Source organism: Lathamus discolor, chromosome 6 (assembly GCF_037157495.1).
Source record: "Lathamus discolor isolate bLatDis1 chromosome 6, bLatDis1.hap1, whole genome shotgun sequence".
Lineage (NCBI taxonomy): Eukaryota > Metazoa > Chordata > Aves > Psittaciformes > Psittacidae > Lathamus > Lathamus discolor.
This window is the reverse complement of record NC_088889.1, coordinates 39,147,907-39,175,529: the sequence shown is the minus strand read 5'-3', so window position 1 is coordinate 39,175,529 and position 27,623 is coordinate 39,147,907. Positions and strand designations below refer to the sequence as shown.

At 40.0% G+C, this 27,623-nt stretch overlaps 1 protein-coding gene and 1 long non-coding RNA gene across 3 annotated transcripts in view; one reads left to right on the top strand and one right to left on the bottom strand.

The window, feature by feature from the left end:
• SSTR1 (somatostatin receptor 1) overlaps window positions 1-27,623 on the top strand; it is a 57,731-nt gene that overhangs the window by 382 nt on the left and 29,726 nt on the right. The window lies entirely within an intron of this gene.
• On the bottom strand, window positions 1,949-26,488 carry LOC136017561 (uncharacterized). 2 transcript variants are annotated; one of them, XR_010613979.1, is made up of 4 exons: window positions 26,394-26,488; window positions 5,681-5,853; window positions 2,773-2,861; window positions 1,949-2,158 (listed from the first exon to the last, which is right to left on the bottom strand). It is a non-coding gene; the product is annotated as an uncharacterized LOC136017561 (long non-coding RNA). The 2 variants fall into 2 exon arrangements; XR_010613981.1 differs by lacking the exon at window positions 26,394-26,488 and adding an exon at window positions 25,333-25,414.

Here is a 27,623-nt window from a genome sequence, read left to right as displayed (position 1 = left end):
TTGTGTTTAATTGGGACACCTCTGAGGCTACTGGCTGAGTAACTGGGACAGCTGGAACTGGATCTGGTGGCTGATTAATTCTCAGTTAGTGAGATTGTGAGAGGAAGGCCCAAGTGTTCAAATAAGCCCTGCACCACATTGTGCTGTGATACACTCATTGTACATCTCTTACTGTGCTTTCATAATACGCAGAAAGTCCTTTGGTCAAGAGCTTTGAACTGAAAGCTGGGGTAGTTTCATTGCTTTGGCTACAGCTGCCAAGAATCATGATGTTTTAAGCAGAGTGATAAAGGGCAAATGTCATTCTTCTTCTACACACCATATCCCTTCAGAAACGTATCTTCTGTGTCTTTATTTTTGCCCTGAAAGTCCTAATCAACAGTGTGATAAATGTTGATTGTGGGCTTTTGGCTGTCTACAGGAAGCCTTGCTGGTCTAGGGAAGCCAGGACTAGGGCAGCAGAGATGGCAGCTGGCAATGCACAGAAGCAGCTAACTGAAAAGTGTGTTTGTTTGTGAAAATGGAAATCCATCAACTGTTTATGGGGAAAAGCAGCAAGTGGGAAAAGGAAAGCTATAAGAGAGCAGTACAGCAGACATATTTCAGACTAAGTTAGAAGGTGAGCTGGGACATAAAATGGGTCCAATGATTGTGTCAGATGGTGAATATCAAAGCTGATGAAGTGATTTAGGGCATGTTTTCTGAAAGAGCAGGTTAATTCCACCAGAAGAGAATGAAATAGGGAAGAGAGGTCGGAAGAGCCCTGAGTGACCTGGGAGGCACTGTAGAGATAACAGGCTCTGGAATAGCTTGGTAAGAAGATGAGATACTCCAGAGAGGATTTGTAAAAGGGAGACTTGAACATCTGGAGTTAGGAGTCACGCAGGTATCTGAAGTTTTACCTTGGGTCACCAATCCAATGTGTCTGTGAGTGAAATTTCTCTTCTCATGCAAAGCTAAGGCACTCTATATCCCTTTACTGCTTTAATTTAACATGGTCCTGAATTAGCATGAACGTATGGTAGGGAGAAAAGGTAAGCAGTACAGAAGGAGGATAAAACTGTACCATGCTGGCAACAACATAGTAATTTAAAACATAGTGTTTTAATAATTTGGAGAACTTGAGTTTGGGCAGTCAAACAATCCAGGGAAAACAATAAGGAACATGAGTGACAGAATGTCACCTAACTAATTCAATGGCAAAACAACTCATACATGGCTCAGTGGCACGTCTAGCAGGAACATAAAATGGTAGACAAAGCATGAGTGCAAAAACAGCAGGAAGGAAGATGAACTTCTGTGATCAGCAGAAGAGGGAACTGTTCAATGTACTTGACTCAAAATAGAAAGTCCTCCTGGTACCTTATGTGAAGAAGTCTTGCTACACCACCCTAATGCTGTCTTCCAGGAAAGCAGTGAGGATGTTAACATTCTACCTAGCAAGAAATTATGAAAAGCATATTGCCTGTGGGGTAAGCCTTTTTAACTATGTTATATACAGAGTTAATATGAAAAGCATCAAAGAATATTCTTTGGAGGTACCTGCTTATAGCTACTATGCTAAATCTATGTTTTTAATTCATGTACTTCTATCTTTATACTATATGTGTGTTCAATTTCTCAAGACTTTGTTTTATGGAAATGTCAGTCCTCCTTTTAAGACCAAACCTATTTTTTTCTCATCTGTTTCTGTTTATCTCTTTGTTCTTACCATAGGGTAGAGTGTTGCACAGGGAGTATTTCTATACATTTTCTAAAGGATGTGCTCTCAGCCAACCTCCAGTCGTCTCATAAGAGAGTAATGCGAACTGCTGAGTTTCTGGTCTGACATCTAACGCATATGGCAGGCTGAAACATGAGCCCTCATTTTGGTAATAGAGATATGGACTAAGTATAAAACTAGTGCAAATGGACAGGAGCACAAGAACAAGTTAAACAGTTTGTGCACATTTATTTTTCTTCCTTGAAAGATTTATCTGTTGAAAAGCTATTCTACTTGTCCCCCAGTCTGTTGTTTAGCGTCATTTTATGTGGGTTTAAGTTCTGTAGTCTGTTTAATAGACAAGTGAGGACCAGATAATGCAGAAAACCAAAGCAGGAAATCCATTGCTTCCATTTCTGAGGCTTTATGAAGGTGTTCCAGACATCAGTGGTGGCCCTAAATGAGAAGGAAAATGGAACAGTGAGGTTGTGAAAGGTGAAAAGGAAAGTGGAACCAAACCTTGGTTCATTTCTTTAATCTGTTATTCAGCCAGAACTGTTTGTAGTCAAAACAGAACAACAGAAAACTCAGTTACTGGAACTGGCTAAGTAAATCCAATGAAGCAGGCACTCTGTCTCAGGTCTGTTTTCAAAGGACAAGATGGAGAGTTGCTGCATGTTGTTCATATCTCTATTGTTCTACAAGATAGCTCCTGAGGACTGCCTTGGGAAAGACATTCCAATCAGAAGTTTACTGTAACCACAACGTAGATGTTTACAAACCCTTCAGAGAGCAGGTCCATCCTGTTGTACCCAGCAGGAAAAGCTCTTATAACACTCCTCCCTACCTGGGACTAGTCCAGACTGTGACCCCATCTCACTATTCTGTACTAAGTACCCTGTTGAACCTTCAGTTCTGCATGACATTATTTTCAAAATAAATCAGCGGTGATTGGGTCCAGAAGTTTTAGGCTTTCAGAACTTCTCTGCAAATTGCCTCTGCCTGAACCTCACAGCCTACATACAGGGGACAATAAGCATCTATTCCCAAAGCACAAAACTACTACTCACAGGACTTTCTCTCAATCTCTCCACAAGGCTTGCTAGGCTGATGTCATGTTGTCCTTATTCACCTGTATCATACTGTTTTCTACAGTCTTCTGCAAAAGGGAACAAACATGTTTAAGCTGGGCATTAAGGCAGGACACAAGATAGCGTTGTTATTTCTTCTCCCCTGCTCACAGCCAGGCAGATTTTTCTTGGCCATGTATTCAGTTTTTAAATACACTCCACTTCAGCCTATTGTTGGTCTGCAAACAAATGTTTGTTGAGGTAAAAATAGTAAAGGTACTTGTTATGTGCCATACATCTCCCTTTCTTCCTGGATCCTGTTTGTGGTCAAAATAATCACTAAGCAAAAACCTGTTTTGAATCCTTTGACAGTATTTTAGCTTGGGCCTGTAGCATGGTGCAGTATAGCTGAGCCAGATTTTCATATTAATTTAGCTAACTTGGCTTCTGTGATGATGCCACTGACTTGACTCTGGATATCAAACATGTTCAGGCACTCTAACCTACACAGAGCTGTGGGGAGTAAACCCACCTTTGCTTACAGAAGACCCTTCTTGGAGGCAATGGCTTTCTTTAAAAAGATTTTTTTTAAGTTGATTTTCAAAAGTATAGCCTATTGTCATAGAATACCAGGTTGGAAGGGACCTCAAAGATTATTTGGTCCTTGTTTTTATGTATTGAATGTTTAATATTTCTAAGCAGAATTTTAGAAAGCCTTATTCTTTTTACTGTAGTTATTTGTTAATTGCTGTGAGATTAGTATCTCAAAAAGAAAAATCAGTAACACTTCATTGTAGACAAGTAGAGACAATACAATACGTAACTGTCTTTTCACACTAAAATAAGCTGTCTCTGAAATGCACCTTTGCCTCTAATAAAATACCTTCTAGCCTTTTTAATAACCACATTTTCTGCACTAGATATATTGTAGCTAACATTTTAGGATCAATTTAGTAGATGAAAAAATAATAACAATCATTTTTTCATGTCAAAGCATTTTGAAAAATCTGAACAACTGCAGTGCAAGTGCTGTTTTATGCCTAAACAAAACCAATTTTTAAAACAACTTCTATTGTGTTGACATATAAAATGGCTAGAAATAGAGCTGTGGGGAAAAAAAACCCACAACAAAACAATACTTCTGTAATGTAAGCCAGATCAAAGAGATATTGCATTGCAATCTTGTGATGAGGACAGGTTTGCCTTAGGGTTTGCTGAAGTATATGAACCATTTGGGAAGGTTGTTCTTTATTTTGAGTATCCTGAACTTTTTAAAAGAAATCTGGGCTGAAGTTGTTATTTAAAAAAAAAAAAAAAAAAATCAGAAAACAAAAACCAAAATACACACCAGTGACTGCTGGGATTCACGAAACTGGCAAAACTTCCCAAAACTGACAAAAATTTTACTCCTTAGGAATAATAAGTTGCATTTTGGTTTTCCAGAAGTTTACCTGTATCAGATGAGTGAATTGTATGAAAATCTCCACAAAACAAAGTAATACTTAGTATAATGACCCCTTACAGAGGATCTAATGATCACTTGCATAACTGAATTTGATCTTTATTTCATTCACACCACCCTTTCATTGCCATCTTTGATTATGGAGCTATGTTCTACAAATTTTTGTATTTTCTGACAACTTGTCACCAGAATTTTATTTCCAGTGCCATAGTTGCTTTCTGCTATGCTTCACGGTATAGCAATATGACAGTGCTGTGCGCCATTGCTTAGATCTCAGTCACCCTTGCAGTCTCTGCAGCTGTGCAGAGCCCTATCACTCAGTAGCATTCACTTCCATAATCTGATTGTACTCACAAATTTGGATGGAGCACAAATTTTGTTTGCTTATTGTTCTTGGAATTGTACATATCAATTATCTGAAGCGTCTTATTGCTTGAATTGCCATCATCTTGAGCTATTCAGTAGCTCTAAGACACAGCCGGTTTTTCATGAGGGAGATGAAAAAAACATATCTGATGTAAAAGCAGCCCACTGCCAAATTGTACATTTCTGCTTCAACACACAGGATCAGCAGAGCTGTTCAAGGAAAAAAGAAGTTTGAGTGGCACTTTATTTTCACTGTCTTTATTCTTAAAAATGGTATAATAAGGGAAAGACCCAATCACCCCATTTTTTTTTTGCAATTCCTTGCATGTAATTTTCTTCTAGGTAATTTTTCTGGGAATAATTAGAACAAAGGCTAGCTTTAGTCTATGAAAATGCAGCATTTTTCTTTGTGCTGAGAGACAGACTCAAGACTATGAAAAAACAGAAAGCCCAGTGTCTTTGAGATATGGGGGAAAAAGAAATAACAGCAGAATTCTGAGTGCTGTTCCTTCTTGCAAGCTCTTTCTTTGATTCCTCTTTACCATTCTGTGCAATTTCAGATCCTGACTAGCACCTTCACCTCAAACCTCCCTCCACACCCATGCGTCTCTTCTGTGTAGAAAAAAAATGCAAACAGCAAAATATTATTCCCTTACAGAATGCAAATTTTCAAGATGAGGCTAAGCTCCTAATTTAGCTCTATCTGTAGACCTGACATACTTAAAAGATGGTCTGTGTTTAGATGTAAGATCTTAGAGGTAAGGTAGACTCAGCTTCAGTAATTATTGACCTGGCTTAAATCTGTCAAGTCAGTGGGAACCTTCTAATGGGTTTCAAAGGATTTTAGGTCAGGCTTTTTGTGCATATTAAGTTCAGTGATGCACTAACACGCCCCTTCCATTATGCTTTGGACACTGACATTTGAAAAGGTCCGTCTGAAAGGACCTTTGAACTGATCATTAGGAGGAAGCAGAGCTAAAATAGTAAATTATTACCTCACAACAAGCTCACTGTATGCTTTAACATATTCAAAGTACAGATATTTACATTCTCCAAGAATGGTAAATGGAGACATAATACCTTTTAAGATTTACATTATGCTTCTATGAACGCTTCCAGAGTGTGATTATCGTTGTTGAGATTTTTAAGTACCACACCTTGAAACAAATAGCTTTTCACAGCAGTAATTCTTAGGAAAGAATGGTTCAGTCCTTCAGCTGGAACTTTTTTCTGCCATGTTTAGGGAGTCAGCACTGCCAAGAAAATTAAGAAACAAAATAGATCAGTTAGGACACTCAGCATTCACTGCTCCATGAGAGCAGCAAGCAAAGGCAGGTCAGCCCTCAGTATCTGTGATAAGATTCTCTAGCATTTACAATGTACTGGTGCAGTTGCTATTCAGTCAAAACCTCCCATTTCAAGTTTTATCACTTAATACATGTATGTACCACTTTTAATTCCATAGTATGTACCACTTTTAATTCCATAAACTTCAGAACAAGCTGATTTTATTTTTTTGTTGTTGTTGTTGTGACACTAGGACAGGCAGTTACTGTGTCCTGAGCTAGATCTTGTATAAAAGGATGCATAACTCAGTGAAAAAATGGTTTGTCTTGGAAAGAGTAGCAACAAGCACAAGATAAACTGTGAGATTCATCCCCTGGGAGAATGGGAAAACCTCCCTCCAGTGTTTCTACTGAATAAAATTGACTTTCTTATAAAAAGCAGCAAAGAGAACGTTTCCAACACTAACTATTCCATGATTCTATGACAGACTCGGCATTTACAAGTGTCACTGTCCAAGGCAAACCAGATAAAAGAACACACATGTTTTAGTTGATGGTACTGTACAGAGGAGCGTGTAATGGCAAGTCTCTACAGTTAGTTTGCATTGATCAGCTAATCCTCTGATTCTATGCATAACCAGAGTGATTTTGCTGTTAGGGAGGACACTTAGTCCCATCTTCAACCTCATGGCTGATGTATGTCTGGGAAAGAAATGCTAATGAAGATATGAAAGTGGACTTAACATATTTGGATAGACGATAAAACCAGATTTAATTATCCTTTAGTTTTCTGTAACTTAGTTGCCAATACTGTTGTAGACAGGGTGACCTTCTAAAGTGATAAACTGGGTGTGTTCCTACAAGTAAGCTCTGTCTGCTAATAAGAGTGGCCTATAGGTCAGCTGAAGATTGCTGCATTGCTTTGGGAACAAGAGATTATCACTGATGGCTCTGGGAGAACTGATTACCCAAAATATGCAACAGGGATGTAAAGAGCTGATTCTTTTATCTTCCAATGAGCTACAGGAACCAGTTCAAGGCCTGATTATGCCAAGTGCTTAATCTGCAGGGGGAAATCTCTTTTGTCAGATGCAATCCAGTGACTCTTGACAAATGGAAAGAAGGGTGTAATATAAAGAGTGTTCTGAAACACTGTAGCAATCACACTCCAAAAAAAAAAAAAAAAAAAAAAAAAGAAGCTGTGGTGAGGCAGAAATTATTTGGGACAGACTTTTGGATAGTTAACATGCTATAGAGCCGGAGGCTGCCCTTGACTATGAAAAACAATGGACAATGTGTATGCTGGCTTGTAATTTCAGCAGATGCTGCCCTTTACAAGCTAAAATCAAAGAGAGGGTAGCTAATTGTGCCTTCACTCAGTAAGACCAGCCTGCTTTGTGTTTGGAAAGGAATGGTGCCAAAGTGGAAAATTTCCCCTGGCATTTTATGGCCAATTGTTCACTCAATGTGACAGAAATCAATTCCTAAAACAAAGAAAAAGGAAACTTGTATGCTGTGGACAAGACAGACCCAAGAGCCAAAACCTAGGAAGTAAAAACTGATGATACAGACTTGGACAGATTGGGTTATATCTAAATAATGGAGGTGAACTTACAATTTGTCATCTCATAATATCATGAAAACTGAACTGAAAAAGAGATCTCTGAAGGTTGGTTTGCTGCTTATCCAAAAATAAGTTCCCATCTGAGAATGCTGTAAAGTTCTTGCCACGGGGAAATAACTGGCAATCAAAGTATAGAAGATGGAACATACTGCCATCAAATGAAATTTGAAATCTTAAGCAATTGTACGGTGGAAATAAATGTTTAAAATAATCAAAGATAAAAAGACAAAATGAATGCAAAAATGCAAAGAGAGGATAAACCTTAGAGAATCTAAGGGTAAATCTTAGGGAAGTCTATAAGTAAATACTAGGAGCTGACCAAAAATGAAAAAAGAAAAAACAGATGCAAGAGCACTGATAATTAACAATTGCACCTGTGGGTGAATTGTGCCTATTTTTGGATACAACACTGCAGAACTGTTCATCTGTTCCTGAACTCATTCTCTTCACTTCTCTTTCATGTGAACCCTGTTCATCCCCCACGTATGACCAGCTATAGGCCGCATATGAGAAAAGAGGTTTCTCTTTAAAGAGGTGCTTATGTTACTGAGCCTTAAATCAGTCCTTGTAGATCACTGGAAAATGTGCCTCTCAGCTACTGAGTAACTCATTGCTTATATTGACTAATACTTCTTATTGGGGCATCAATGTTGATGGTATCTATTGGTGATCCCTGGCATATCTCTTTTGTAGTTAGGGCAGTCAGATTAGACATTTAAGTGGGGATGAGAGTGGGGAGGGGGGTGATTTTTTTCTGGAGCTCTACTGAAGTGTGGTTTGAGATGACTTTATTCAGTGACCTATACTTTGTAAGAATTAAGGTCAGAAATGCAATTTCTGGTAGTGTACAAATGTTTTTTGGTACAGGTGGTCCAGGAAGGAGCTGTCTTCTAGTGAGCATTTTTATTGTGGAAACTTAGTCACTTGTCATCAAGGTAATTGAGATAAGTTTCAGCCTTTACCTGTTAACCTCTTAACCAGTGCAATAACAAAATGAAACCTTCTACTAGAAAGGTTAAATTCAAGAAAAAAAACTAATTCTGACTTGCTATTCTGGCTTGCTATTTTATTTGCCATCATAACTGCTACAAATCAGTGGGTCTATCAAGGATATAATCTGTTTTGTAATATTAGACTGAATGTAATTCATCACAAGTATTTTGTTCCTTCACCAGGTAAAAAAACATAGATTCAGTAAGCACAGGATGGATCACAAACAATTTATGGAGGTGCTAAAAAACATTTGGTGAGGCTGTGTCTTGTCAGATGATCACCATTCCTGCAAGCAACATGACATCCACCTCAGCTAATTAACTGGATGCATGTATGTGTCACATGGACAGATGCCCACCAGGTGACACGTACCTCATGCGGTTGTCCTTCCTTATGATACGGATGTGTCAATGACAGCCATATGACTAGGGAACAAACGAATATCTAGTCAGATGACATCTTCCACTGCTGGAAGACATCCGTATTTTGACATAAGACAGGAATGCCCCTGGTCAAGTCAGCAAATGTGCATATATCATCCTATATTACACTATTTACACTATTCCTCCTATTTTATATAAACAGTCAGTAAGACCTATTTTATATAAACAGTGAGTAAGACCATAGTCTTTGAGAGCCTAAACTAGTGAAGATCCTCCCTACTTCCAAGTGCAGCTCACATCTAACCTCACTTCACTAACCAGTTCAGATTGTTGTGGGTTGAGTTAGATCTGTGAGGTTTAACAGCAGTGAACTTTGCTTTCAACATACATTTCTGATGTTAGAAGCAGTCAGGCAAATATAGTTCATTTGTTCCTACTAAAGCTAATAAAGCTGAACAGCAGGACCTGGAAGCACAATTACAGCTGTTATCCTTTTTTTCTGGTGAATGCAAAAGCAACTCTGCTTAACTTAAACTGTATCTATCTCAGAGCCAGCATTGTTACCCAAATACCTACCTGTATGGTTGGGCTCGGCACCTAGCTATAGAGTGTTGTGGCTACTTTAACTCAGTCCTATAGTCCTTCAGCATGCAAAAACTGTGCATAGGTGACTTCATAATTTCTGTTTATATTAATCTGTGGGCATTTCCGATGGGTTTATGCTCCAGGTTTTCTGGAAACTAAGTCATATAAGACCAAGCAAGTTGTCATGACATCAGGCTATATTTGATCACACAGCATACCAGGGATCAGCTGGGCTTTCATTTTAAAAGACTTGGCACAGAGTCCAGCAAAACATCTAAATGGTTATCATGCATTTATTGTGTAATTCCCCTGAAAGGGAGTCTCTTCAGCCTGTACAAAAAGCAAAATAAAAAACAAACCAAAACAACCCCCAAAAAATTCACTTTATCCTCTCTGGCTTTGTCCTTCAGGTAGGAATGTTAAAGTAGACAGTATTTTGAAGTTGCAAGAAGTTGTCCATAATGTAGGTAAAAAAGTAGTTTAACAAATGCGAAATCTTGTGCAGTAGAAGGCAATATTGCTTTCTACGATCTCTTAGGTAAGTTGATTTTACCAACTCCCATGCATTCAGTCTCAAATTGAATTAATTCAGTCGCACATCTACAGACCCAGAAATATCAGGACAATGTCCAAGTGGTCTGCCCTGGAGCACACACATAGAGGGCATGAATTACTGAGTTCTTGTTAGATCTCTGATGTTGTTTTGACTAGCAATGGTGAAATACTATGGGACAGATCTTTTACACACTTCAGGAGTTACTATGGGAGTCTTTTACTTCAGCAGCTTCCTTATTTCAATCTCTATATATTATAAGCAAGGTCTTGTTTGTGTTCCTCCTTGTTTGTTTGAAATCTGCATCTGTTTTCCTGGTGGACTAATAAGACAATCGTATGTGATATGCAACCTGTCTGCAGTCATCCAGTTGACAAGGCATCTGTGCTGTGGTCTTATCAGTGCACAGACCTTCACATCTTGGCAGACAAAATACATGCCCCAGTTTTGCTTCTGGGAAAGGTCTCTTGGGAGCGGTGTCCTGGGAACAATGTCCTTCATTATCAGTATAGGCGATTCTCTTAACCCATGTTCTGCTGTTTCTTCTGCTACTCTCATGCACATATTTGCATTTATAGTTCATTTATACCATTCTTTCTTTTATTTCTGTTATGAAACTCTACAAGCAGGTCTCGCTATTTTCTTGTGTGAGGGTTTTCTATTTTTGCATTTTCATCTCCAGGGCATGACAATGTTAATAAATGATGAGTTTCTTCTCCTTTGTTGTGCTTGCAAACCACATTTGAGAAAAAAAAAAATAATTTCCAGCACTTCCCACCCCAATGCCAGTACTAATATGTATTCCCCTATGCCAGGACTCAGCCATGATACTGAGAAACAGGCAAAACTTTGAAAGTCATGTTAGTATGCCAATAAAAACATTGCCTCCATCTGAAGAGTAATCAGCAACTTTGAACAGGCATTGGCGCCAGATGGTCAGATGTCAATTCATATCTTGAACTAGATGTCAGAAAATTGAAACAAATCAATAAAATTGTTTAGAAGAGATTTGCAATGTGAGGTTTTTTGATAGCTGCCTTCATTCCTTCCCTCTCCCCCCAGATTGACTGATTAAAGTGGTATGAATTAAAAAACAACAAAACACAAAGAAACACAACCCAAACCAAAACCAACCAACCAACAACAACAAAAAAACCTCCCCCCAAAAAACCCAGAAACCAAAACAAATAAAAAAAGACCCAAGGAAAATTGTACTGAAAATTAACAAAAAAGACAACAACCAAACCACAAAACAAACAAAAAGCCTCTATCTACATGTTAATAAATACATTCATCTAGTCACTATGTCATTGCACTTTGTCTTTTTCATCCATTGTCTATTCAGATAAGATAACTAATTTATCAAAGTATCTCAGAGTGAAATTCAGTGTCACACTTTAGACCTGCTTAGTGATGAAGGTCCATGGTCAATATGTTAGACAAAGATCAAAATTCAAGGACGCATTAGCAAATAGTAATACTGGAAAACTGGCCATGAAACTGTTCTCTTTGAATCAGTACTTCTAAGAACAGCCTGATTTTCCAGCTAAGCTCATGCTGGCCCTATGCTACCTGTATGCAGATCTGCAATGAGGTTGTGAGACAAATTCATTCTTGGCAGCTCTTCATTTTCCATAGTTCAGAGACGCAAGAGCAGCTGAGAACCGTCTATATGGCACCTTTTGTGGAAACTATCTTAGCAATAATGTCCACAATAAAAAGATGCAGGGGTAAGAAAAGGCCAGACCAGAATGCATAATGTTCTGCTCAGCCTGGAGCTACTTCAGCAACTTTAGCCATGCTGAAGTCTCAAGATAGCCCAGAGTCATGGGTGCCAGGAGTTAAGTGTTTTCTTGCCAATGCAGGAGAGTCTATGCACTGGACCTTTGATCTAGCTAACAAGGGTAGTAACGACAGCAATGATAAGGTTAATACAGGCTTCAGTACAGCCTTACACAAACAGTCCTACACCCATGAATATATTCTTAGACTGCACCACCTCCTCCACTGTTTCTCGCTGTTATTAAATTTAATGTAAAGTAGCTGAAGACTGAAATCTTTGTCCACCCATGTAAGTGATCTAGGGCATGTCTGTTAGGTGGTGGCTGGAATTCAGATTAGTATCTATTCAAACAGGGGTTGAAAAAAAGAGTACAAACAAGAGCCTGTGAAAACCTGATTTAAGAATCAGGGAAAGTGTTAACTGTAGGTAGACTGTATAGCAACAGTGCTGTCTAATCTTTTTCTTCAAAGACAACCCTCCATTCCTTTTGCCTTGAGAAAATATGTAATAAAACCATACAATCACTAACATGCTGTAGTTTCAACAGCTGAAAGCTGAGGTCTCCCCAGTTGTACCTAATAAAATTCTTGACATTCAAACAATAGCACCATATAAAATGGATCAAAGCCAAAGTTTCATGGCCATCCACAAGCCAATAATAAAAATGGCATTTACATGTAAAATGTTCTATGTTCTAAGTCCTTGCACCTTCCAAAATCAAACCTGAGGAAAGCAGAACTGGGGTCTCAACACCAATGCAACAGATGCACTTGAAGAGATTTATATCAGCACGAGTGAGATCAGGCTCTGGGGCAAAAACATTAGAATGTTTTTTTTTTTTTAAATCTAAGCATTGAAATGCCATATTTTATTACTATTTACATGTGCAAAGAGACATCTGAGCATAAAGCAGAGAGATGCATGTTTAATAGTTCAGCGTGCCTGCACAAAAAGCAGTTTCCAGATATGACACGTTTGTGTGTAGGGAACAGTAGTTATTTTATAAATTTTATTGAGAGTCATGAAATCTGTTTTTTAAAAAGTGTCTTCAGATTATTTCCTGCTTCCTTAGAAAACTTTTTGCTAGCAGAATGAATTTCAGTCTTACAAATATGCATATATACAAAGGAAGGAGATACCGCTGGACAGAAAAAGCTCTATATAAAGCTGCCAAAAAAGAATACTGAATTTTTTGTCCCAGTAAAATCAGTGGTGCTTTCCCCACTGACTTTCATTCTGATGGAATTTCAATTTTAGATGAACTTGTTCAAATCATATCTGAAGGGATGTTCAGAAAAATACTGAGTTCTAGAAGAATCAATATTATTGCAACTCTCAATTGTCTTGTTACGAATCAGCTCAGTTCTTACTTGTTTCAAATGGCTGATTCAAGTATTTGTACCTGAAGGGAACACTGATGATCGTAGTCTGCAGAGAAGTGCAATGTTTCTTCCACAGGCAACAAGTTCTGAACTGTACTTTTTAGAAGACCTGTATGTACAACACTTCACTGTGACACACACAGCTTTGACTACACGCTAAAGAAGATGAAGTGCCTTTTTTCTTTATGCTTCTATTTCCAGTTTCCACCTTTTAAGTTTTCTTATTCTTTTTGTATGAGCAAACCTATCATTTAGGGTAATATAACCCCCATTTTCAAGAAGGGGAAAATGGAAGACCTGAGGAATTACAGACCAGTCAGTCTCACCTCTGTGCCTGGCAAAATCTTGGAGCACATTCTCCTGGAAGGCATGCTAAGGCACATGAAAAACAACAAGGTGCTTGGTGACAGCCAGCATGGCTTCACTAAGGGGAAATCCTGCCTGACCAATTTGGTGGCCTATGATGGGGCTACAGAATGATGGAGATGGGCAGAGCAGCTGATGTCATCTACATGGACTTGTGCAAAGCATTTGACACTGTCCCACACAACATCCTTCTCTCTAAATTGGAGAGACATCAATTTGATGGATGGACCACTCGGTGGATAAAGAACTGGCTGGATGGCCGCACACAAAGAGTTGTGGTCAATGGCTCAATGTCTGGCTGGAGACCTGTAACGAGTGGTGACCTTCAGGGATCGGTGTTGGGACCGGTCTTGTTTAACATCTTCATCGCTGACATGGACAGTGGGATTGAGAGTGCCCTCAGCAAGTTTGCCGATGACACCAAGCTGTGTGGTCCGGTTGATACGCCGGAGGGAAGGGATGCCATCCAGAGGGACCTTGACACGTCTGTAAGGTGGGCTGATGCCAACCTTATGGAGTTCAACCATGACAAGTGCAAGGTCCTACACCTACAGCTACAGATTGGGCAAAGAAGAGATTCAGAGCGGCCCTGCGGAAAAGGACCTGGGGGTGCTGGTCGATGAGAAAATGAACATGAGCTGGCTTCAGTGTGCTCTCGCAGCCCAGAAAGCCAACCGTATCCTGGGCTGCATCAAAAGGAGCATGACTAGCAGGTCAAAGGAGGTGATCCTGCCCCTCTACTCTGCTCTTGTGAGACCTCACCTGGAGTATTGTGTGCAGTTCTGGTGTCCTCAACATAAAAAGGACATGGAACTGTTGGAACAAGTTCAGAGGAGGGCCATGAGGATGATCAGGAGACTGGAGCGCCTCCCGTATGAAGACAGGCTGAGAAAATTGGGACTGTTTAGCCTGGAGAAGAGAAGGCTGCGTGGAGACCTCATAGCAGCCTTCCAGTATCTGAAGGGGGCCTATAGGGATGCTGTGGAGGGACTCTTCCATCAGGGACTGTAGTGACAGGACAAGGGTAACTGGTTTAAACTTAAACAGGGGAAGTTTAAATCGGATATAAGGAAGAAGTTCTTCACTGCGAGGGTGGTGAGGCATTGGAATCGGTTGCCCAGGGAGGTTGTGAGTGCTCCATCCCTGGCAGTGTTCAAGGCCAGATTGGACAGAGCCTTGGGCAACATGGTTTAGTGTGATGTGTCCCTGCCCATGGCAGGGGGGTTGGAACTTCATGATCTTAAGGTCCTTTTCAACCTTAACTATTCTAGGATTCTATGATTTAGAAGTGAACTCTAACAAACTAATATTACACTACTGAATTTCAAATATCTTAAACTATTAAAAATATACTCACAGAGCTTATTTTCTGAAGAATTTATAGCTAGATCCAGACAAGATTTTAGCAATAGTACATCACCTTTTACATGCCTGGCTGTCTAGTACAATCTATAGCCTTTTGTGGGCAATGAGACTCCATATACAATGCATCAAACTACCTGAGGAAGATGATTAGCAAAAACCATCATGAAGAGATGCAGGTGATAGGAAATACTGAGGAGACAAATAAGCATACCCCCTCCCCACACACACCCATTTTCAGTGATACAAGTTCCTTAGGCAATGAAAGGCAGCACTCTTTGTGGCATTAAACTTCTATGTTAATTGAAGGTTTTACCTCTTCCTGTTACTTATTATTGCTGGAAAGATGTACGTTACTGTCTCCATAGATCTGCCAGTGTAATAAATGACAGACTTATCTTCTCTGAGAAATCATCCAGGATTATTTTTAGCATCTTCACTGACTGTTCACGATCATATTCCAGATTTGCCTGAAGCAAATATGGGAGTCCCCACACAGTCACTTCCACCGGCAGAGCTGTGAAGACAAATTTATCTCCTGGAAAGGGAATATTAGGATGCTCCTATCTGCATTAGAAGAGCTATTGTCAAAGGAGTTGTTGATGATACAGTCATTCATCAAATATTCTGTTCATTCAGGAAATTACCTATTGCTTCTGGCCCCATCCTGTCTCAGGATTTGTCACATCACACTCCTATTTAGATGTGGGTTTAGGATTAGCATAGGCAGACACAACATGGTTCTCTGTACTTGCTGTGTAGAAGTGCCCTTAAACACGAGAGATGATGAATTGCCTGAAGATTAAGGGAGTCATCAAATCAGGTATTTTGGCATTCTCTTCTGCTAAGCCTTCATAATTGAATTTGTCCCAAAAAGGATGGTTAGACAACATCTAGACTCCTGGTTTAATAAACAAGTCTTTGGTGATGTTTGATCTTTTCTGCACATAGCTTGAATCCAAGAAGTCATATGTATCAATTTTTCCTGCATGTTTCTGAAATAGATGACCTTAATGGCATTATTTTGTTATCAGAGTGAACCCTTTCATAAAATATTCTCTATTAAGAAATACAGGAAGATATGTTGTAGGTTGTTATTGGCATACAGTGCAAGTTGATGTTCATAAAAAAAATAGAAAGATGCTTGTATAGAATGGAATGAAATGTTTTTTCTCTCTCAGCCTGAAATTTCAGGTCTCAATTTTCTTCAGAAGCAGGAATGAGATGAAAAAAACTTCTCTTCATTTTGCAAAACAAAAGAACAAAGCCCTCTTGCACCATTTACATTTTTTACTCCATAAATGTTATAAGTAAATGTTATTTTCAAATTTATATCGTGACAAATGTCACAATATGTTATCATGAAGGTAATTGTTCTGAGACAGTCTTTCAGTCATGACTAATTTTATACCTGGTTGACTCATTTTGTCTTGCAATTAAATAAGATGTGTGTATGTTTTGATCTTTAAAGATGAATGCTGGTTATTATGCCAAGAAGTTAATTTAATTATTTTGCATGTATTATGTTTTTGCAATTCAGATGTGTTTAGCTAAATAGAGTTAGTCTTGTCCTCTGACTTTTTTTGGTGGTGGTGTTGTGTTTTAATGGTTCTTCTACCTCCTTAATAGCATGAGATGTCATTTTTCAGGAGGTTAATCACTGAGACAATTAAAATATATTATGTTTCTTACGGAAAAAAATCAGCTCAAGTTGAGAAACATGTGGAGGACCCAGTCTTGCTTTGTATCCTGTCACATCCTAGTCTCTGTGTTCAGAGGCATGGAGGACTCCCAGAATGGTGTGTTTCTTTAGTATTTGGGCTTGCTCAATCAGCAGCATTAATCTTGCTCTCTGTTTTGTGGTAGGAATCCTGCAGAAGAGTTGCCTGAGCCCCAAAAGCAATGCCAACTCCTACATTCCCCAGTGCCTTAACAGACCAACTCTAGTCTTTCAAGCCCATAGGTCCTCACATTGTTTCCTTCTGGGACATATCTTTAAGGAACTGAATAAAACAAAACCTTAAATTTGATATTCCATTGAAAAACATTTCTCCCTGGTGAATGACCCAAACCATAGATTTCAATCAAAAAACTCTGGTTCCTGATTCCTTGTCTCAGGACAAGGATTCCTTGTTTCATTTCTTTTAGGTCTTGAGTGTTCTTATCAAGGTCAACATCAATTAATCTTATCAAGGTCCTCTTTTATTTGTTTAGATCCTCAATCTGACTGCATTTTCTGCAAATTCTTGAGTACCTGCAGCCAGTTCTCTTAAATTTCAGTAGACTCTGGCAATCCAAAGATTCTCTTCCACCTCAGAAAATGTTACTACTGGCTTTTGAGATTGTCCTACTTTATTCCTTTAAAAACAAGAATTAGCAGCACCACCCCTTGCTCTTAATTTTGTATTGTGAACTTATTTACAACTGAGATAATTTTCACTTTTACCTCTCAGTCACTCTACTCTTCATCCTCAATTATTTTAAAACCCTCAACAATTGAACTAGAGACACTTCACAACAACTTGTGTGAAGGAAAAAGCAGTCATGGGAACCTCCAGTAAGCTGAAATATATAGAATTTATATAGTGTTTGTCCTATGGCTTCATGTTATATCGGTGTTTCTTGTATATGATGATAACTTATTCATCTTGCCACACTCTCCCTCATTATCTTGACTGGATCTGTTTGAAGAAAAGGATTTGATAATATTTATGTCTTTATCAAGTTTTCATCAAATCACTTTAGAATGTTTATTTTGCTTTCTAGAGATTTCCAGAGAAACCTAGAGATTATATTACTTTGTTTTCCTTGTTTACCCATAATTTTAAGGAATGTTTTTATGCTAATGATTTCCCTTTGCCTTCTGCTTATTAATGGAAGCAGTTTTAACATAACTAATGTGATATGTTGTATGTGTCTGCTCTAAACTGCTAAAATGATGTCTTTGCACTTCCTATATGATAGCTGAAGACTTTTCTCCTTTGAGCTACTTAATTTTGCATTAAAAAGAGTCCTCAATTTATGCAGTTACATTTCTTGAAGTTGAGCATTATTGTATTAGATTTTTTGGGTCTTTTTGTTTCTGCAGAAATGTTTAATCTATGCCTCTTAAATCACTCTTCCAGAGTGGATAATGATATTTGAATTGGCTCCTCTGTGCTGCTCATGACTAAGGCATAAGCAACTTCTCTTGTAGATTACTTGACTAATTATTAATTATTATTAGTCCCTAATATCACTGATGTTGTCTACAAATTTAACCTTGGCATCATGTTGTAACATACTTAGCCATATTTACCTGATGTACATGAGGAAGGGAATGTAACTGAACACTCCCACTGTTAGTGTCCCCTCTTCCCACAGCTGATCACACTTGAAATAAATACTTTATGAAAGGCTGAAACTATATCTGTCTTTCACAGTCCCAGGTCTCTGCAACAGACTGAAATAAACAACCAGTCTAAGCCATCTCCAGAAAGTTTTCAAAACTGTTACACCTTCATTTTGGAGGTTATTTCTAACATCGTTAATAACTTCTCAGCTCTGATGTTCAAAGCTTCAACCCAGTATCTGCCAACGCACTTACAGTCAGGTCATCAGCTATGGTAACATGTCATGGCTCTATCAGACCAATAAATATGCTGTTTTTCACCAAACTTAGATCTGCATCAGTTCTTGGGGCTTTATTGTACTGACTGTATTTTTGATGCAGCTCATGCATTATTTCCACTGAAGTCAACTACTTACTTCTTGGCAGGGTTTACGTTCTAAACATTCTTCATCTGAACCCATTATTTAAATTTTTAGGTGTACTCGGTCATTGCAGCATCTCTTAATCACTTCCTCTTTATAATGGTATGTGATAGGATGCCACACTACAGCTCAGTCTGAATCATAAGATGATTCATGTGTCCATATTTTGTATAAAAGCAATTTCACATTAGAGCCATCTTTAAAACTAGAAACTTTATTTGTTCTCCATTCCTTTTTTTCCTTCATCCTTACCCATGCATTAATGGGCACTCATGAATAAAAACACACATGGTACTTATGATTTCATGGGAAATTCCTGCTAGACCTTATTGGTTTTTGAAAGAACCTGACCCCTAGTAAACACCAAGTCAGAACTAGAGAAAGGTAAGCAAATGGCTTAGACCACACAGAGACTTTCTCACAACAGGAGAGAAAGTGGAGGAAGTGCTCCTAAAGAAATTAGAAAAAGCTGCAGAATAGTTAGGCACTTTAAACAAAAGGAAGCCTGCTGAAAGTCTAGTGAAATATTACAATTTGCATCTGATAAGGTTTATTTTCTTTTTCTGTAGTTAGATTGGGGGGGGGGGGGGTTTGTTGGCTTGGTTTGGTTTGAAGTGAAGGTATTTTACCTGCTGCAAGTTCAGTCTTCTGAAAGGAAAAACAAAACCGAAACTCCAAAGCCCCAAGCCAAAATAAAAAACAAAACAGAAAACAAAACAAAAGTTGCCCAATCTAACAAAAACACCTAGCTCCCGTCTAAGCAAATATAGAAATACATAATGTTTATATCTGGATATCTAACTAGGAAAACATTTACAGATAGTAAAAAGCTCTCTGATCTAGCAAGTACATGAAGAGTCCAGAGCTGGAAGCTAAAGTTGCAAAAGTTTGAGGTAAAAGCAAGATGCACATTTTAACAACAGAGATGATTAGACTTTGTACCACCTTACCAATGTTATGTGCTAGTGTTTCCATTACTTGGCTACTTTAAAGTCAAAATCTGTTTCTCTGGAAGATGCCTCTTTCAAAAAAGATGGGAATACATATATCAAGAAGGACAGATTCATCAAGGGCCATCAATCGTGATGATCCATATGCAACATCCATTGAAAGCTATCTTCAATTGCCAAATGTGAGAAACAGAGTATTCCACAAGAAGTATTTCTCAGAACACGCTGTCTTCCCTTAGGTATTTATTGGATGCTTGAAGAGGTGTGCTTTAATCTATCTGACAGTCCTTATGTTCTTAGGGATAAAATACAGGAAAATAGAAGACAAAAAGGAAATTCTATTGCATATTTGATAGAATCATGACAGCATTTGCTGTAATGGCTACTTCTGGACTTCAGATGTCTGAAGAAAGCTTCGTTGTGTTGTATGAAAAATGCAAAGCTGTTGAGACTGAGAAATTCCATTAATTAGCCCACATTTGAAATAAACCCTGTTATACATTAGAAAATGGGTCTGCAATTATAAAGGGATAAGACAGAGAGATGATGAGTTATAATTACAATTCATAAGACAGGCAATTTAAAAAAGCTGTCTCTTAAGAATATTCACTTGTTTTTAGTGCACAGTCTAAAAATATGCTGGGACTCAAAGACAGAACAGAGGGTGACAATGACTTCCCAATAAATCAAAGGAAATCAGCTCTTCTCTCAAGTAAACAGGATTTGGGAAGAAATACAGTAACATACCATTCTTAACAGCCTTCAGCAAGCAGACATGCAAGAATGATTTAATGATGCGTTGACTCACTCTAAAACTGAGTCAGTTTCCCCACAGAAGTCATGAGCACTAAGAACACAAAACAGCATCAAGACACTGAGGTCAAACGCATTCTAAAAATTTAAACATCATCATTACCTTCAGCTTTCCACTTACCAAAACTGACAGGATCTGTGGTCATCATAACTTAGCACAGACAGATAAAAACAAACCAGATATTCAGTTCTTTTTTCAAGATGAAAAAGATTGTCAAACTACAACGCGTGAATGTCAGGCATATTCCAATGGCTGTTTTTTTTTCACCTGTATTGGTTGTAGTGTAAGTAACAAACTAAAAGTGAGCCAACAGCAATTTGTAGTTCCTGTCAAGTATGTTTGAACAAAAATATTTAGTATAGGGTTCAGAAAGATTAAGTTTCAACTACGAGAAATTAAGAAAGCAAGCTGTGTGCAACAATTTAGAATGAAAAATTACTATCCTCAAGATAGTGCGCTAGATTTGTCAAAAGTGGCCAGTCTGCACACTTTAAGAGTAATAATCCATACAAGGCAAATTGGTTCATAAATTGATATGAACTGAGGATAGTAAAAATGAATATTAATACGTTAATTTCAAAGGAAATTAAGAAAAGATTGTAAAGAAAATGTACAATCCATCCCCACCCCCGATTTTAAAATCCTTAAATGCCTTTTTCGAAGCAGTAAAGGTTAACCTGTAACAGAGACAGGTGCTATAAAGAACATGCAGCAATAAGTCTGCACAGCAGGACTTTGCTTATATACTAAGGCTAGGAATGTCTATAGACAAAGCCAAGCAGGCAGATTATCTTATCATGCTATAAGGACTTGGAAACAGTAGGTAAAAGCAAGATCACCAAACAAGAATTATCCTGCCGCATTTTGACTTCAGTTTTCCCTTTTGCAGGAACCCTCTTTCCATTTGTCATACTTTAAGCCCAGCTGGTAACTCAGAACCACGCAGCCACTCGCTCACTCCTTCCCTTTTTGCCCTCCTCTCCCAAAGAGATGGGAAGGAGAATTAAAAGAATTTAAGCCCGAAAGGTTGAGATAAGAGCAGTCCAGTAACTAAGGTACAATATAAAACTACTACCGCTACCACCAATAATAATAAAAATAACGATAAGGAAATGATAAGGGAAGAGAACATAAAACTGAAAGGGGAAAAAAAAAAAAACGAAAACCAAACACAAGTGATGCACAATACAATTGCTCACCACTCACTGACTGATACCCAGCTAGACCCGAGAAGCGATCTGGACGTTTTGGGTAACTTCCCCAGCTTATATATTTGGCATGACATGCTGTGGTATGGAATACCTCTTTGGCTACTTTGGGTCAGGTGTCCTGTTTCTGCTTCCTCCAAGCTTCTTGTGCCCCTCCTCCCTGGCAGAGCATGAAAGACTGAAAAGTCCTTGACCAGGGTAGCACTACTTCGCAACAACTAAAAAGGAGAGGTGCCATGCTTGACCTTGTGCTCACCAACAGCGTAGGTCTTGTTGAGAATGTGGTGCTCCAGGGCAGCCTTGGATGCAGCGATCACGAGATGGTCGAATTCGAGATCCCCAGGACAGTGAGAAGAGTGTGTAGCAAGCTCACTGCCCTGGACTTCAAAAGAGCAGACTTTGGCCTCTTCAGGAGCCTGCTTAGTAAGGTTCCATGGGATATAGCCCTGTAGGGCAGGGGGGCCCAAGACTGTTGGTTTATATTCAAGGATCACCTGCTACAAGCTCAGGAGTGCTGCATCCCAACTAGAAGGAAGTGCAGCAGGAGGGCCAGGAGACCTCTTTGGATGGATAAGGAGCTGCTGAGGAAAATTCAAAGGAAAAAAGAGGCTTATAAAAAGTGGAAGCAAGGACAGGTGGCCTGGGTAGAGTACAGGGATATTGCCCAGGAAGCTAGGGACCAGGTTAGGAAGGCTAAGGCCCAGTTAGAATTAAACTTGGCCAGGGATGTTAAGGATAACAGGAAGGGATTCTTCCGGTACGTAGAAAACAAAAACCAGACTAGGGACAACATAGGCCCCCCTGAGTTCAGGAGAACTGGCTACACAGGATTTGGAGAATGCTGAGGTTCTGAATGACTTCTTTGCCTCGGTCTTCACTGGCAAAGGCTCTGACTGCACCACCCAGGTCTTAGAAGGTAGACGCAGGGGCTGTGAGAATGAAGACCTTGGGCCCACTGTAGGAGAGGATCTGGTTCGAGACCATCTTAAAAATCTGAAAGTGCACAAGTCCATGGGACCTGATGGAATCCATCTGTGGGTCCTGAAGGAGCTGGTGAATGAAGTTGCTAAGCCACTGGCCATCATATTCAAAAAATCATGGCAGTCAGGTGAAGTTCCCAACGACTGGAAAAAGGGAAATATAACCCCCATTTTCAAGAAGGGGAAAATGGAAGACCCGGGGAATTACAGACCAGTCAGTCTCACCTCTGTGCCTGGCAAAATCTTGGAGCACATTCTCCTGGACAGCATGCTAAGGCACATGAAAAACAACAAGGTGCTTGGTGACAGCCAGCATGGCTTCACTAAGGGGAAATCCTGCCTGACCAATTTGGTGGCCTATGATGGGGCTACAGAACTGATGGACAAGGGTAAAGCAGTTGATGTCATCTGCATGGACTTGTGCAAAGCGTTTGACACTGTCCCGCACAACATCCTTCTCTCTAAATTGGAGAGACATCAATTTGATAGGTGGACCACTCTGGATAAAGAACTGGCTGGATGGCCGCACGCAAATAGTTGTGGTCAATGGCTCAATGTCTGGCTGGAGACCGGTAACGAGCAGTGACCTTCAGGGATCGGGGTTGGGACCGGTCTTGTTTAACATCTTCATCGCTGACATGGACAGTGGGATTGAGAGTGCCCTCAGCAAGTTTGCCGTTGACACCAAGCTGTGTGGTCCGGTTGATATGCTGGAGGGAAGGGATGCCATCCAGAGGGACCTTGACACGTCTGTAAGGTGGGCTGATGCCAACCTTATGAAGTTCAACCATGACAAGTGCAAGGTCCTACACCTGGGTCGGAGCAATCCAGGCAGAGCTACAGATTGGGCAAAGAAGAGATTCAGAGTGGCCCTGCAGAGAAGGACTTGGGGGTGCTGGTCGATGAGAAAATGAACATGAGCCGGCAGTGTGCGCTCGCAGCCCAGAAAGCCAACCGTATCCTGGACTGCACCAAAAGGAGCGTGACCAACAGGTCGAAGGAGGTGATCCTGCCCCTCTACTCTGCTCTTGTGAGACCTCACCTGGAGTATTGTGTGCAGTTCTGGTGTCCTCAACATAAAAAGGACATGGAACTGTTGGAACAAGCCTAGAGGAGGGCCACGAGGATGATCAGGGGACTGGAGCACCTCCCGTATGAAGCTAGGCTGAGGAAGTTGGGGCTGTTCAGCCTGGAGAAGAGAAGGCTGTGTGGAGACCTCATAGCAGCCTTCCAGTATCTGAAGGGGACCTATAGGGATACTGAGGAGGGACTCTTCATCAGGGACCGTAGTGACAGGACAAGGGGTAACGGGTTAAAACTTAAGTTTAGATTGAAGGAGGAAATTCTTTGCTGTTTGGGTGGTGAGGCACTGGAATCATTTGCCCAGGGAGGTTTTGAATGCTCCATCCCTGGCAGTGTTCAAGGCCAGGCTGGATGAAGCCTTGTGTGGGATGGTTTAGTGTGAGGTGTCCCTGTCCATGGCAGGGGGGTTGGAACTAGAAGATCTTGAGGTCCTTTCCAACCCTAACTATTCTATGATTCTATGATTCTATGTGTTATCAGCATTGTTCTCAGGCTAAAGCCAAAACACAGCACTGCACCAGCTACTAAGAAGGAATAAAAATAACTGTTGCAGCTGAACCCAGTGAGACAAGGAGGGGCACAAAATTACAAAATGAAATATATAAACCTTTAGAATCAGTTTTAAGTAATGTTAAGTTTGATGGCTTTTGAACAGTAACAATGGAAAATTACTGAGGTGCATGCTATACAAAAAAAAAAAAAAAAGAGTGCAGCTAGAGAACACACTGGGAATTCTTGTACAAGATAAATCATTATAGTTGACATAGTTTTAAGAAAATAGTCTAGATGAACAGGACACAGGGATAAGGAGCACCTGGGAACGGCAGGTGCCCAGGATGGGCTACAGTTAAACTAACTGGTAAGTAGGAAGATAGGAGGATTATTATGTCTCTGGTGCTAACGAACCAATTAAGCCGGTATTAGCATCTACTGCGCGTGCTTCAAAGCCTGCCAGAAGTGATGAAGATTGTTGGAAGAAGTAAACGACCATCAGAGACCACTACCTGTACGCATGCAGGGAACTTTCTGGAAAATTATGTAATCCATACTTAGCCTCATGAATATGTATGTATGCCCAGTGGCTATATAAGGGTGGCTTGTGTAGCAATAGGGAGACACATGTTAGGAGGAGCTATCCCCCATGTCTCCCGGCACCGCAATAAAGAATACCTGCTTGTCAGCTTGAAAACTTTGTTGGCAAGTTTGTTCCTGGAGTTTTCTCCGAATCACCAGGATACCATTAATGTTTTGAGTTTGGGGTTTTTTTTGAAAGAATGGTCATAATAACTTTTCAGGGAGAGCACCTTCTACTTACAGTTGTAACTGAATCAATATATCATTGTCTGAGACTTCTCTGAAATGCCTTCCCTGTTACTGCAGACGAAACCAGGAAGAAGGGGCTACAGAGCTGTCGTGGTTTAAACCCAACCACAAACCTCGTTCACTCACTCCCCCCCTTCTTGCCCTCCCCCTGCTCCTGGAGGGACGGAGAGGAGAATCAAAAAGAATGCAACTCCCACGGGTTGAGATAAGAACAGTTTAGTAACTAAGGTATAACACAAATCACTACTGCTACCACCAATAATAATAGTGCTAAAGGAAATAACAAGGGAAGAGAATACAACACCTCAGCACCAGCCAACAGATAACTCGCCCCACTTCCTCCAGCCGAGCACCGACCGATACCTTGTCCAACCCTGCCGTCCCTGTGCTTCCGGGTAACTCCCCATTACATCTTGGGCATGCCGTGCTGTGGTATGGAATACCTCTTTGGTCAGTTTGGGTCAGGTGTCCTGTCTCTGCTTCCTCCCGGCCTCCCCTCCTCCCTGGCAGAGCATGAGGCTCAGAAAGTCCTTGGTCAGACCAAACATTTGAGCAGCAACTAAAAACATCGGCGTTATCAGCTCTCTTCCCAGGCCAAAAAATGAAAACATAGCACTGCACTAGCCACTAAGAAGGAGAAAAATGACTGCTACTGCTGAACCCAGGACAAGAGCCTAACTCTTTTATCTTTTGCTTCAATTTCTATCTCATCACCTGTGAATAAAGCACTCACTGACTACATGCTTAACTAACCCTTCCACCCTTTCTCTGTTCCTTGTGATCTAGCTCCACCTTTTCCAGGTTCCAGTGAATGGGTACCCGTCTGAGCCATGGAAAGATGAATATCTGGCCACCCATTAATGCCCAAACCACCAAGGCTGTTCTAGGCCTGAGCATGTTTCCAGTCTATCTGTTATGGAATAGCCTTCATTTAAAGATCAAGTTGACAATCAGCGAGGTGGTCTCAAGAGATTTTTAAACACCATTGCTCTTTGAAAGCTGATTTTGAAGAGCTCAGAGTATTTCAGACTCATATTTGTGGCAATGCTGTTGATTTGTTACCACCACCATTAATACAAAATGAATTCTGGGAGTTGAAAGTTTTATGTTCATTATTGCTATTTACTACTAATATATAATAAATACATAATTGTCGTGGTTTAAACCGATCCACACAGCTCGTCCACTAAGGCCCCCCCTCCCCCCGACCCTCCCCGCTCCCGGAGGGATGGGGAGGAGAATCAAGAGAATGTAACTCCCACGGGCTGAGATAAGAACAGCCCAGTAACTAAGGTATAACACAAATCACTGCTGCTACCGCCAATGATAATATTGATAAGAGAAAAGAACAAGAGAATACGATACCACCGCCAAATGAGTTCGACCCCCCCAAAGAGAGACCGTGCCCTTCCGGGTAACTCCCAGTCACCTCCCTGGGCATGACGTGCTGTGGTATGGAATACCTCTTTGGCTAGCTTGGGTCAGGTGTCCTGTCTCTGCTTCCTCCTGGCCTCCCCTCGTTCCCGGCAGAGCATGAGACTCACAAAGTCCTTGGCCAGAATAAACATTACTTAGCAACAATTAAAACCAATCGGTGTTATCAGCTCTCTGCCCAGGCTGGAGGTCAAAACACAGAGCTTGCACCAGTTACTAAGTAGGAGCAAAACGGCTCCTGGTAAACCCAGGACAATAATGCAGGCAAAGATGACATTAATTTCATATACATATAGAATAATACACCTGTAATATTTCATCTTGTCCACTGTGGCAAAGAATGGAATCTTCCTGGCTCGCTGATAAACTTTTCACAGTCTTAGAAAATCATCATCTAGTGCATGTCATACCAATATGGGGACAAAAAGGCCAGAATGCCCACACTGATTGTAGGCGCAGTATGTTACATGGCTGGTTTTTATCAGTAAAAATGGGTTCTGAGAAGTGAAGAAGAAACTGGTTGAAAACCAAAGCATTTTCTCACAAGTGTGCATGCACACACTGCTTTTCTCTCTTTTCTGGCTTGCTATAGATCTTACGGTGCTCCAAATTTCCAAGGAAGTATTTCTAAGGGATTTACACCTTTTTGTTCTTTCATTACTGATGTCAGCAATTTTTAAAAGCTGCATTATCAAAATTATGATAGAGAGAAGGTCTGGCATAATTAAATGGCTTATATCATGTTTTCCCATTCTTATTTCACTTGCTAATGCTGCTTTTGAGAACTATTCACTGTAACAGAAAGAGAAAATCCATCCTGCAGAAAAAACAGACCAGACTCATTCTCTTTCTTCACAGATGATGAAGTCATCTATGAAGTCCACTTTGAAATCATGTAAGTGAAAAATATAAAATTTGCTTAAATATGCATATCAGCTTTGATTAGTTAATGGCTTCTTTCTTAGTATAATTGGCCTTTCTGGGAATGGCTTTTCTTGTACATTTACTCTCTAATTCCCAGGAAATTTACTCTGAATAGGCTTAGTTGCTGGGTTTACCTGTCCTGTGCAGAAAATAGTGGCATTGCAAAGGATTAGGGCTTTGTTGCAGTAAAACCCTAAATATATTTGATAATCCTGTCCTGTAGTAAGGGGCATGTTG